We start from the raw sequence: 13,169 nt of genomic DNA, 5'->3' as shown, positions 1-13,169 counted from the left end.
TGTTGCATATCAGTGGATTAATTTTTCTTTACAAGTTTGGTGTAAAACAAAAGAAAAAAAAAAAACAAGAGCAGCCCCTCGCCCCTACCATCCCACCATTCTTGTGATATTTCCCTAACATTCTCCATGATTACAAAATGCTAAATTTTGCCTGCTGAACTTTAGAAACCACTGCTAAACACTGGAAGAAAAATTCTAATTCCCTTTTTCACTTATTTATTTTTAAATCAGTGGAGTCTATATAATGTGAATGTGGCATTCGCCTGAATAATGATTTGTTCTCCAGTTCCATCTGCATATCTGATTTAATTATTCTCATAAGAAGGGAAGGCAAAGGAGATATTATCTTAACAAGTGAAGTTTTAACTTGCACAAGAAGTGTTTTCACCTCGTTGCCCTTTAAATAACTCTTTCGTATCCCCTGATGCACAGCAGGGGGAATGGCTTTTGCCATCCTGTGGCAAAACATGTCTGTACTCCTGTGTATGGAAAAGTGGTCCATGTGTGAATTAGCTTCAGTTGTATTGTGGTTCTTATACTAATATAATATTGTTCTAGTGCTTGCCCCTGATTAAAGAAATACATAAATAAATAATTTATAATTTAATTAATAAGGTATAATATGCAAAGCACAGTAATTTCAAACAGCTTGTAATGTCTCTAATGTACTTTCAATTTTTTATTTTACATAAGGGCTATATTCATTATGTGGTTATGATAAACATACTAATGAATTTTATTACAGGAACAAATTTAAACATGTAAATGAGATCAAATAGTATTAAAATGCAAACGATGGTGAAACTTATTACAAACTAACCTTGCCAACATGCATGGAGAGATGTTACAAAAAGGACTCCAGGAAGTTGCATGCTTGATAGAAAGTTAGCCCAGTCATCTTACAAAGTCACTGAACAGAACAATTTGTGAACTCTTCATTTTCAGTATTGAATAATGTCTCTTGAACAAAAAAAAAGTTAACTAAAACCCTGGGTGTACACGTAACTTTGGATGACAATTAAAATCCCTTTTCTTGTTCCAGTGAACAGTAATCTGTGCATAATTACATTCAAATGAGATATTAGCATTTTTTGTGCTTACTCTTTGTTAATTGCAGAGTTCACTCACCATGGTGATGCTTTTGATAGAATCAAGCAACCTTATTGACCTGATGCTGCAAGGCATGTTTGGAAATTCTGCTGTATTCTTCATTTTTTTTTTTTATTTTGGCATTTTGAGGAGTCCTGCTGCTTTTATTACATTCCTGACACTTTTGTTAATAAATCATTGCAAAGTTAATGAAAATTGCATTCAGGCATATCCAAAATAATTGTGTCCTTTGTCATGCTAATAAATTGAAAGATGTTGATCCAATGGGTGAATGCATGCCCATTATGGTGAAGTTTGTGATATGTGTGCCTGTTGCGCTTGCAGTCTTTGGCTTGGCATATCGTTCCTGTAGAAATGCGTATGAGGAAAACTAAAGTCAATATGTTTTATTTCAAAAGTTATGCAAGCTGCCTCTTAATTATGCTGGAAAGAGGGCAAGGATTGAAATGTTTATATTAAGATGTACAGTTATTGTGTTATCTGCAGGAATCAGCAACTGCCTTACACCAGAATATATTCTATGATGAAAACAATTAAATCTCTTTTTCTTCCTGCCTTCTGAACTTTCATGCTTATTAAACCCAGATGATAGAAGATTAAAAAAATTAAACCTTGCTTTCATACAAAGCCGTGGTGCATAGGAAGGGAAATAATGTGACAGTTGTGCATGTTTTTTTGGAGAGGAGGGAGGTGGTAATTTTTATTTTACTCTCCATTCCAGATAAAAGCTGAAATAGTAAAATGCAGGTGAGATTAAATTCTACATTTGATTTCATTGTATTTTTAGTAGTTACTTCAGCTGCTTAATATCAATTATAAGTACCACATTGCTAAAAATTGGTTTAGATTTTTGGTGCAGGATATTTCTTTTCTATCTTGTAGCCTAACTAAAAAATAGGGTGAAGACAAATGTTAGGGAGATGTTTAGCTGGAAAAAATCATATTTCATGATAAAATGAGTAAAAGAATATTAATAAATATTCTAACCCTAAAAACCATAGGTAATTTTAGCCAAGAGTACTTAATTTATGCACTGGCCCATCATGCTGGGTTTAGGTGGGTATTTATTCTGCTACTCAATCAAATCGTGTAGTTTCCATAACAACTGCCACATCAGATGTCACATGCACTATGCTGTTTGAATTAGTGGATGTTTAAACGATGTGTTTTTGTTGTGTTGTTTGAATGTGTATTTCTCCTGTTTAAAAGAATGGTATATTACTATAGGTAGCTATCACTTTTTTTAAAAAAAAATAACCATTTAAGGCTTACTCAATCATAATAAGGAAGGCTATTTATTGTTTTAGAAAATCTGCAAAAATGCAAGATTTAAAATTTTCAACTCTTTAATTGGTACTTACTCTTACGGTACAGCAAACTCCTTTATACGCAGGAAGCTCGCTGACTTCAGTGGAGGTATGCACATTATAATGAGGGTGAAAAACAGCTAAGAAAAGGTTGTACATTTTGGGAACTTAGAAGATGTCTTTCAAAATGAGCTTGGAAAAGTGGTATATGTAAGAGTATTGGCACTGTCCCTGGAGAATTAGCGCTTAGGTAAAATCTATGACTTCTGAAAGTTGAAAAGAATCATTCCCTGAGAGCCACAGTCGCCCATGGTGTGATTTCTCCTCTGAAGCATTTGATGAAATATTTGGCCAGTGATGAAGACTGGAGGTGGAATTAAGTGACATGGTCCTCTGCTACAGTTCTAGAGGTGTGTTACAGAGCTCTGTGTTTGTAGAAATGCCATTTACTACATTTGCAGCGCTTCTATAAATCTTAGAAACATGAAATTATTAGACAATCAAAACAGCATGGTGAAGAAGCACAGTTTCAAAACAGGGTGAAGGAATATCTCATTGCTCCTCTTTATTTTTGAACACTTTTTTTTTTTTTTCTGTAAGACAAAAATGGATAGGCTCTTTCCCTTCTAAATAGCCTCTATAAAATTACATATTGACTAGAAATAACTGTGTGCATATCAGGGTATTGACCAGGTTGGATTACCTGCCAAAATTAGACTGGGGCTCAGGGGGTTAGATCTGTGAAGGGCGATTTACAAATCTCAACTTTCCCACCTTGAGTCCTTGCAAGTCACCGGAGTGAAGAGTAGCTTGATTTGAAGGGTACAGGTATTTCCCCTGCTTCAGTGCGTGTGTCAGGGCAAACTCTTCCCTTCTTCCAGCCCCGGAGGAGTTGGCTGGCACATTGTTGCCGAGCTCCATCCCTGCTTTGTACACACTGGCACAGGATGTTGAATTAGTACTGCAAGACTCACCGCTCTGACCTCCTCACAGCAATTCCATGTGATCCTGACCTAACTACAGGGTCCCGGTGACAGCACAAGGTAAAATAATATGCCAGCCCTGACTGTGGTAGCTTGATTCCTAGGCAGTTTCACCATGATACTTGCTGAAAAACAGCAAATCCCTGCCATTTATGCTTTTAAATCAACGCTAACACTTGAGCAGATAGTGCTGTGATGTGTATCCTGAGTGCTCACTGAGTCTGAATGACATGACAGTAAAATCCTAACCAAAGTACAAAAAGGTTACTGCAATTCTCTCATAGCTGGAGGCTGACGAGTTTTCTTGAGTTCCTCCTTGTTTCTTCTGTTGCTCTTGTATTTATACAATTCTCATCACAAAGCTGCTAGTGGCTGTTTTATGGTGGCTGAATTGTTAGCACCATTATTTGTACTTCATCTCAGGGATCCAGAGAAGTGTGTGCTTGGTGCCAGCTTTTTTTTTTTTTTTTTTTTTCTTTTTTCCTCTCCTGTTGGTTCATGTGGGTTGCTTCACCCTTGCTTACAAGCCTACCCACCAATGTGTGTTACGCTGATATGGTGCACAGCAGGAGCTGAAGGGGCTGACAGGGCTGTAAGTATATTTATGTCGAATGCATTTCTGTGCAGTAACCTTATCCCATAAGAGTTTTTTATAAACACAAGACCTTTTCAAAAATCTTTTTATACAAGAAAATGTGGCTTTGTGAAAGTAAGATAGATCATAGTTAAGTTGCCTCTAGTGTGTACAGTTGCCAAACTGCAAAGGTTTTTTTTTTTTTTTTTTTTTTTGCATGGTCATATTGCATATATCATCATATGTATAATGTTTATATCACATTAGAAAAGTTTATAGTTTTTTACAAAGTACTTATATTATAACCCCTAGTTTTCTAATGCAGAACTTGTTGCAACTTTTATCCTGGAGGCAGAATTCTGGTACTAAATGCTTAGCCAAGCCAAAATAAAAAATCGAGCAAATAAAGGCCTTTCCTCTTTTGGGGTCAAGAATTAGAGAGGTTGAAAAAATTTTGCTCAATATTTTTTAAATAGACCAACATGAAAAAATGGTTGAATTCAGTATTTAAAGTATAACATGGATGATATTCCCTTTGAAAGCTGTTGTGGACAATACCTGTTGCTCACTTTGAGGAAAACAAAATGTTTTCAGGTAATACAATTACTATCTCTTTTTGGGGTGAGTTAGCATAAGTTTACCTTCAGTCAAGCTAAGCTGATTCAAGGACTCAAAAAGCTCTGCTCACTTTTCTTAATAGAGAATCTTGTCTTAAAGATGGAAAATGAACATGACTAATCCAGGAAAAATCTGTCCTCAGAACAGTTGCTAATGAGCCTTTTGGGGCTGATAATGACTTACTCTGACTTGGTACTGAAATCCCAGTTTCTCTAATGCATATTCCAACAAGTACAAGTATTGGTTTACTTCAAATTTAACAACCCAAGGGTTGACTTAGCCCATCTTGTCCAAATGAACATCTGTCTGGGCTAGGAGCAAGTGATGTCAGCAGTACAAAGGGAATCCTCTTGCAAGGCTAGGGAAGGGGCCGACACGGAGAGGCTCCTTCCGAGGCATTTGGGGACTCTTATGGGAAAGGCACTGAAGCTCTGTCCTCACTTGTCAAGGTTGCTGAGTCTTGTTGATGAGCCTAAACCTAGTCAGATGGTATCAGCACCTCCTGTTGGGAGCTTTCACAGCAGGGGTGGCTTAGGTCAGGAGAAAGGAGACCTGAAGAAGAACAAACTTTCGAGCAAGAGACAGCAGTGTTGTGTTTTTTTTTTTTTTTTTTTTTTTTTTTTTCAATGGCAGAAGAAAACAAGAAGCCAGGCTGCGCTGAAAACAGAGTCTGAGCCAACAGAACGATTTTATTGTTTGGGAACAGAACATCAACAAATGTAAATGGTTGCCACCTTGTATGGGTGAGTCATGTGCTCTTGGTTCTAACTGTGAACAAAGTCAAAAATAAATTGGTTTTGGCAGTCAGAGGAAGCAAGGGACAATTCATTGTAACTTTTAAGAAATGTAGCATACAGTGCACGTTTCTTTTGTTGTTCATCATATGTACAGTGGCTCACAAAAACAATTTGGTTTTAAGGGATCCCCCCCAATTTATTTTAAGTGTAGGGTCTCTCTGCTATACCAAGTCCAGGAATCCTAACTTATCTTTTCTCTCAGCTCATGTTAGTTGAGCCAAGTTGATCTGAACTTAGTGTGCTAGAGCACACTGAATGATTTCAGTACGTCTGACAAGGCCTGGCCAAGTTTTCCTTGTAATGTGTTGTTGGATCATTTACCTTAGCCACGTGGTACAACTTAAAAGAATGTCTTCTGCAAACAAGCTTTTAGAAAAAAAGCAAATGCCCAGACCCCAAGGCAGCTGGAGATCATCCCCTTGGCACTTGGATTCTTTTGAGCAATTGCTTGTTTCAGATGCCCAAGATTGCTTTCAGCCCTTGTGCAAGACTCTGCTTTTTATCAACATGCAAGAGTTTTCTACTCAATGAAGTGATGTTTCTGTTGACCATTACTCAGAAAGAAAAAATGGTGAAAGTGAGGGTTTAGTCCTTACTTTGTAGGGAATCAAAAGAAAAGGAACTGTTTTATAGTAGATTCAGTAATTACATTATCTATTTAAGAGCATCTTACAATTCCGTCCAAATCTCTCTATTAAAAAAAGAAGCTATGTTGCACTTGGAGGGATTCGAAGACTATCATAAAAATAATCAAAATATATCTCATTTATTTTAGAATTCAATGGGTAGCACCAATAAATAACTCCACCAAATCTTTATCACTGTATATTTAGAAGAGTATGGTAGCCGAGTTGCTTCTCAAGTAAGTATTTCTTACCCCCATCCATGCTGGTGCACATTTTGTGTAGTCTGGGTGTACAAGGCAGTGTCTATTGAAAATTTTGTGCTGGAGTGCCTCCGTAACAGAAATTCCTACTGATTTTGGTAGATATTTTGTGAATGGCTATACCCCAAAGAACTGTAACATTTCAAACTTTAGAAGGTATTTTTTGTTTTGTATGAGGAATTCTAAAATTTATGAGAAAAGGCAATTGATTTCTTCAAATGTAGAAATCATATTCTTAAGTAAAATTAATTAGCATTTTGTACATCTAAAAAAAGATACTACCTCACCCTACAGACCTTTTTTCCTAAACACATCTCTGCAGAAATTTATACTAGTGTATGCCTATCTTTTCTAGTAAACTCCTTCCATGTAACACAGCAGTTCGATGTTATTTCTAAGCTGTAATTCCTTATTTTCTTGAGATGTCTTGATGAAGTATGTTCCTGTGAAACTCTGGATCCTAGCTCATATGACTGTAGTCAAAGGCCACGTCACCTTATTATCCAGTACTTACCAGAAAAAAAATCAGTGAAAGGCAGAAATATAGTTGTGGAGTGGTAGGATTCATTGGAATCAACACTTCTGAAGAAAAATATGTTTAGGCCTTGAATATCCTTTGCTAGGTTGACTTGTTGGAACTGGATATTTGTATTTCTATTTTCATCTTTATTTTGTGCTGTCCCATGAATATAGGAGGGAAGAGATTTCTTATTATTTTCCATCAGCCCCTTGCCACACTCTCAGACTTTTGTGAGCATGGGTAGGAAGTTGGAAGCTTGCAGTTTTTAGCCCAAAAGAACAAAGTTGGTGCACCCCAATGAGGCACAGAGCCACTGACTCCTTGTGGGGGGCTGTGATTTCTCTGTGGATGTGGGTGCACAGAAAGGTGACGGACTGCCAGCCTGGCTGCTCTGGGCTGGGAAGCAAAGCGCCTGTGGAGCGGTACCCCAGGGCACTGCCAACTTTTTGTTTTAGAATTAGCCATGGCATCAGTTTCTCCCACAGGAGGGCATGGTAGAGGACTCCTGATCTGTTGCAAACTAGTAGCAACACTAAACTGTAATTTCTGTGTAATTTCATGCTGTTACATGATAACTTTAAACCCTGCTTGCTGTTGAAAGTTCTGTAATTGCACAGTTGTTTCAGCGAGGTTCTAAAGCTGTTACGGGAGTGCTGCCGTTTTATGGGTCACCTGCAATAACCCTGATGTTATTCTACATATCCTGGTACGTGCAAATTACAACAGTTGCATGTTATTTTTATTCTCATTGTCGTGTAGTTTGTGCCATGTACTATAAAGCTTTACAAGTGTACTTCAGAAGTTACACAGGAAAAAAAAGATTTTTTTTTGAGCCGGCATCTTTTCTGGTTCTCTTTCAGTTTTGATTTGTCTCTGATCAGCATATTAATATCTGTAATTAAAACATGAAAGATCATAAACCATATTCCAAAGGTTAGTTACATAAATTTTAACATTTCCATATATTCTCTTGATGTTACTGAAGTTCATGCAGTTATATTATGCACTCTGACATCCATGTCATGTCATGTTTGCTCAACTGTTTTACTACTAGTCAAAACTAAAAGTTTTTTTTTTCAGTTCTCTCTGCAGGGTCAGCCCAGCTTAAAGAAAATGAAGCTGTCTGCTATCAGCTTATACATCATCACCAACAATAAACATGCCAAGTTCAGAACCTGTATTTTGTTATCTGACTATTGTTGATAGCAGAAAAAAGACAGCTTGATTTTCATTAGCAGGGTTGACCCTACAGGGCTAGGAGCAAGGGAAAAAATTTATTTTGACTTGAAGTAAACTGAGGAAACATGACATGGAAGTCAGAGAGGGATTATATATGCATCCCCAAGGTGTCATTTTTAACAAACTGTCTTCTTTCACTTGAGGAAATTCTGAATAAACCACTGGAGAGACTCCTGTAGCTGTCCAGTTGGCAAGGGCTAATATTTCTGACTCTGAATTATGCATTGTTCTTTTCTTTTCTTTCTTTTTTTTTTTCTTCCCTTTGGTAACTGTTTCTCTTCCACTTCTTGGGGATAGGGATGAAAATATATAGTTTTTGAGGCATCGAACTTCAGATTTCTACTTAGATCTGTTGCTCGTGTAACTCATTCTAAGAAAGCATTTTATAAGCTTGTGTAGACTTGCCTTTTAAAAATTGTTTAATTTTCTTCATCCAACATAGATTCAAATATTAAGTCCTCCTTCATGCTCATTCTAAGACCAAGCACTAGGCTGGGAGGATTATTTCCTTCTGTCCCAATTACGCTTTTTCCTTTTTTTTCTTTCACCTCCTATCATTATGTATATAGTTTGTTGTTTCTTTCCCCACTGCTTGCATATGTTTGTTAAAGAATGGGGAGACATTATAGAAACCCTTGATTTGGGCAGAAAGTTCTGATTTAGATCTGTGAGTAGGAAAATGTGTGTAAAGTTGTTTCCTTCCCCACCCTTCTCCTTCGCTGAAGCTGATTGCTCGGTGAGCCTGGAGGCTGCTGCCACAGCCCTGCTTTTGGACACTGCTGGAGTTCCTTTCTGAGAGTGTTTGGGGAAATGATGAATAGTTTTATAAGAACAAAATTTGGCCCTAAATCTAAGGCACTGTAACCCTGTTTGGGAAGTTATACCAACTGTTCTATAAATCAGCCAGCAATATGCTGTCAGTGCTGGATTTTACTTTTAAAGCACAAGTCCAAAATAGAGGCAGAATTCAAAGAAGACTTCAAGGGAACAGAAGTTTTGCCAGAGCTTTCTGATGCAATTTAGGAGAACGGTCTGTGCTGCGTGCCACCAGGCGATGCAGCAGTCGTCCCTTCCGCACTCCACCTTTGCCTCCTCGCTCTGTCTCCCCAGCTAATTTGTAGTGCTTTCTGCCCCGAGCAGAAAAATGGCTTTTCCTGCGCTTACAGCATGCCGGGGTGAATGTGCCCGAATTTTCTCAGGTCATAAAGGACCTCTGCCGGGCTCAGGCAGCTCTCACAGCAGCAGCACGTTTCGTTCACCTTCCCCTTGGTAAGGCTCAGGTCTCCGACCAGCACTGTCAGGTCACATGCTTCCCACCCTGTCCCACTGCCAGCGAGCTCCAGCACCAGGAGGGAGCGGGCCCATTGTTCCACTGCCTGCTGCAGCTGGCATGTGTTTTCAGGAGCCAAACAGGGCTTGGAAATGCCACCGTTCGCTGCAGTCGGTGGCCTCCCGGCCCCTGGCAGTCTTCAGGCACTGAGTTAGACTTTCAGATCCAGGGGTTTATGTCAGGTGAAGCTGAACTCTCTGGAATGCTGTTCAGCAAACTTGCTATTAAAATGACACTGCCAGCTGTAATCTTCTTGGTTTTCATTTTAGTTTTAGTGCCAAAAAGTTGACAAAGTCCAGATTGTAGCTTTAAAACTGCCAGGCAAGCTAATCCTGTATAATTTTGTGTAAGCATGGGGGTGCTTGGTAGTTGAGAGATGATACTTGACATCTCTTAGCTTTATTCTGTTTTATTAAAGACAACTCTTTAAATTTACTTGAAGGCAACCAGAGATCTTAATTGTCATGTAGAAGCATTTACATGATAAGATACTGTTAGTTATTGAAGTGATAAGAATTTCAGTGCAATTATGGTTGAGATAGTGGTAGAGAAAGGTGATATATTTAACTTTCTCATATATTAAAAAAACATTGTCCTTGCATATATCTGTAAAAATTATGAAACCTTAGACTTCTAGACTGGGAGTTTTCATTTGCTGAGGTAGCCTAATGTTGTATATCTAGACCAATAAATATTAACAAAAATGTTTAGGAAGCCAAAGTTGTGTTTTATTTTAGTGCCAGTGTTTCTCTGAATAGTATAGGATTGATAATTAAGTGGTGGAGGGAAAAATATGTATAAATAGTACTCTTTATAGTATGAAAAGATTATAAATACTTAATTCTCTAGGTGTAAGATAAAGTATTAGCCTTTGCAGGATGTTTGTGAGAATATTCTTTTCTTCTTTTCTCTTTCTAGCCACCTACAAAACTTAAAGAAATGACCCTTTTCTATCGTTCATATAACATGAAGTATTTTACTTTCATCATTGTCATTTTACTAAATAGTAATTGTTTGCTAATATAAAACAAACCAAAATCATGGGAAAAAAAAAAAGGTCATTTTGCTGAAAAAGTGTCCCTTTTTGTGAGAAAAATATTCCCTATTAAAAGAAAAGTATTAAAGGTCCACTAATTATTTTTATAATTATTAAGTTTATTTTAGTTAAGAGGTACTTTCACTCACATCTTATCTCCTAAGCTGAAGACCACGTGAGCTCCTGCACAGATTCGTACAAGAGGCCATTTATAAGAATACCTGATAAATTAAGTAATGCCATTTGTTCAGACTAGAAAAAGATAGAGACAAAGCATTTAGCTGTTGTAACCAATGATTTGTTTTATCTCGAGTTTGTGACAAATTGCAGTGGTCTTACAGCCTCTAGGCTGTTTCAAAGATGCAGCACCAATTCAGAGGCCAGGTACTGTGATTTTGCAGAACACAAGCAAAAAAGGCAGCAAGTTGTTTGGGGCTGGGACAGTACCCGGCAATGAACAGTAGCCACCGGTAGCCTGATCCCACTGCTTCTGTTTCTTTGCCCTGGGAGAAGGAGAGTTGTGCACAAGAAGATGCACAGCACCTTTGTTTCCCATGTCTGCATTATAATCTTAGCCTGTGCAAGGCACATTGGAGAAGAAAGTGCATCTTGTATTGCAGTGAAGTTTGAGAAGACTCATTGTAATGGGAGATTATAACATGACTGTAGTGGGCAGGTTTTGAAGAGATGTGCCAGCTCCGTTGCTGCAGCTCCTGCGGCCATGCATTGCTTCAGCTCTGCTCTCAAGGTGGAACTTGTATTCTGCTGACAGAAAACACACCTTGGGAAGTTCAGAGTGAAAGCACTTCTTGCTGTCTACTAGAAGGTGTGGAAAGATAGGAAGTATGGCAGAAACAAGGAGCTGACATGACCTGAGATGTAGGTATGCAAGGGGGTCACTCCATCTCTTCTGAGCAAGTGCTGCTTGCTAATACCTCTTTCCCTTGAAGCATTTCCTGTCTGATCTAAAAGATGCTGCAGAATTTACTTTTTAATTCACAAGGTTTATGTGCCTTACCACTTGTTTTAGGGTGAGGATACGCTAGTATTAAACACCCGCTCAAATCAGAAACTTGTATCGGTGTCTAGAAAGACAATCTTTTTTTTTGTTTCCTAGTTTGTCATTTTAGCATCTAGAACAGTTTTTACATCTTAAATGCATATTTTGATGCTATATTTTGTTTTTCAAAACTGACATAACCTAAACTATAAAGCACCTACACAGATACCAGGAAGCATATGTAAAACTCTGGGAGAAATTTAACTCTTCCACACAGAACAAGTTCTGTTAGAATATATTCTTTATATGTGATGTTTCTCTGCCATAGGGCAAACATAATATTTTGATTTTCCTCAGATGACTATAGTTGAGTCTGCTGAAAGTGATTATCTCACTTTTCTACATAGCATTTGTGAAATGTGTGATTATATATCGTATTTGATGAAACACGATACATGGCACAGTATGATGACATGACGTTATTTGTTTATTACACTGCAATAACAAAGTTGCTTTTTTTTTTTTTTAATCTTGAAAGAAACGTGCGTTTTTGTAGATTTTGGAAATAACTTGATAGTTATTAGTTAATAAATCTTGTTCACACAGACTCATTTTAGACAACTAAAATATTTTTATATATGTTTACTTACGTGTGTTTATTAAAGTGAATAGAACATCCACAAGAAACTTCACAGTGCCCGACTGGGACCCGACTTGTTTTCATTGATGACATAGAAGGCCTACTCCTGTTAAGGTACATGATGTGAATATGCATCTCCGTGGTGATTCATCAAATTAAAGGAAAATAAAGCTCTTCATCATTTATCAGGGACTACAGGGTTATTGGTGTTAAGTCTTGTTCTGTGTCACTGAAGACCATGGAAACTGGTCCAAAACTTCAGGTGTCATACTCATTTCACAGGCACACAAAGTAGCTATAACTCTATTGAAATTACGCTTATTCTGTGTAATAGATGTTGATAAGAAGCATTTAGTTGTAGAAGGTAATATACGTTGGTGACAATACAAGGTAATTTTTTTTCTTTTGAGAAGGAAAGTCCTATTTTTGTTTTCTCTGTAATGATGCTAGTAACAGCATATGATTAATGTACATCAGAATTAGTGCTGATTAACTAAAATGACTTGTATTATTTATTTTTTCTTGCTGAGCATATCTTCAGCATGAGCAACTCTTAATCAAAGATGAGCATAATATGGAGAAATCAAAGTTGTGAGTTCATTTCACAGAATTTGAATGGTGTTTTTTTTGAATGGTGATGCGATGACAGATTCAGTGCCCCAATTAATATTTAGGTTTTAAAGCTACAGTTTGTTCAGGAGTACAACTCGGCTGGAGATTTTCAGAATTATCAGTGTTTTCTCATCTTCTGTTTGTTGGGAAATTTTGCAAAGATGAAATGTGTTTTTGGAAGTTCTGGACTTGAAATAGGAAACCTTTAACCTTTACACTTAACAAATAAAACAGCAGGGTTGTACATACTGCCAATATGCTGTCCATGCTTTTCTTCTTCCCACCCTCACAATTGCTTCTTGACTTACATTGTGATTGTAAACATAAACCTGTTAAAATTAAGTGGATGTTGAATCCAGTCAATGTAAATGGCAATGAAAGGTGTCTGCTATTTTTGTCCAACTGTTTTTACTTACAGTGTGTTTCAAGTCTGTCTCCTGCAGCTCTTAGTAATTGTCTGACACCATGGATCCAAGAAGCCTTCTCTCACTACCAGAGATAAAATTTTGTATAATCC

Source organism: Cygnus olor, chromosome 3, assembly GCF_009769625.2.
Source record: "Cygnus olor isolate bCygOlo1 chromosome 3, bCygOlo1.pri.v2, whole genome shotgun sequence".
Taxonomy (NCBI): domain Eukaryota; kingdom Metazoa; phylum Chordata; class Aves; order Anseriformes; family Anatidae; genus Cygnus; species Cygnus olor.
The sequence above is the reverse complement of the archived record's forward strand: the minus strand, read 5'-3'. Positions refer to the sequence as shown.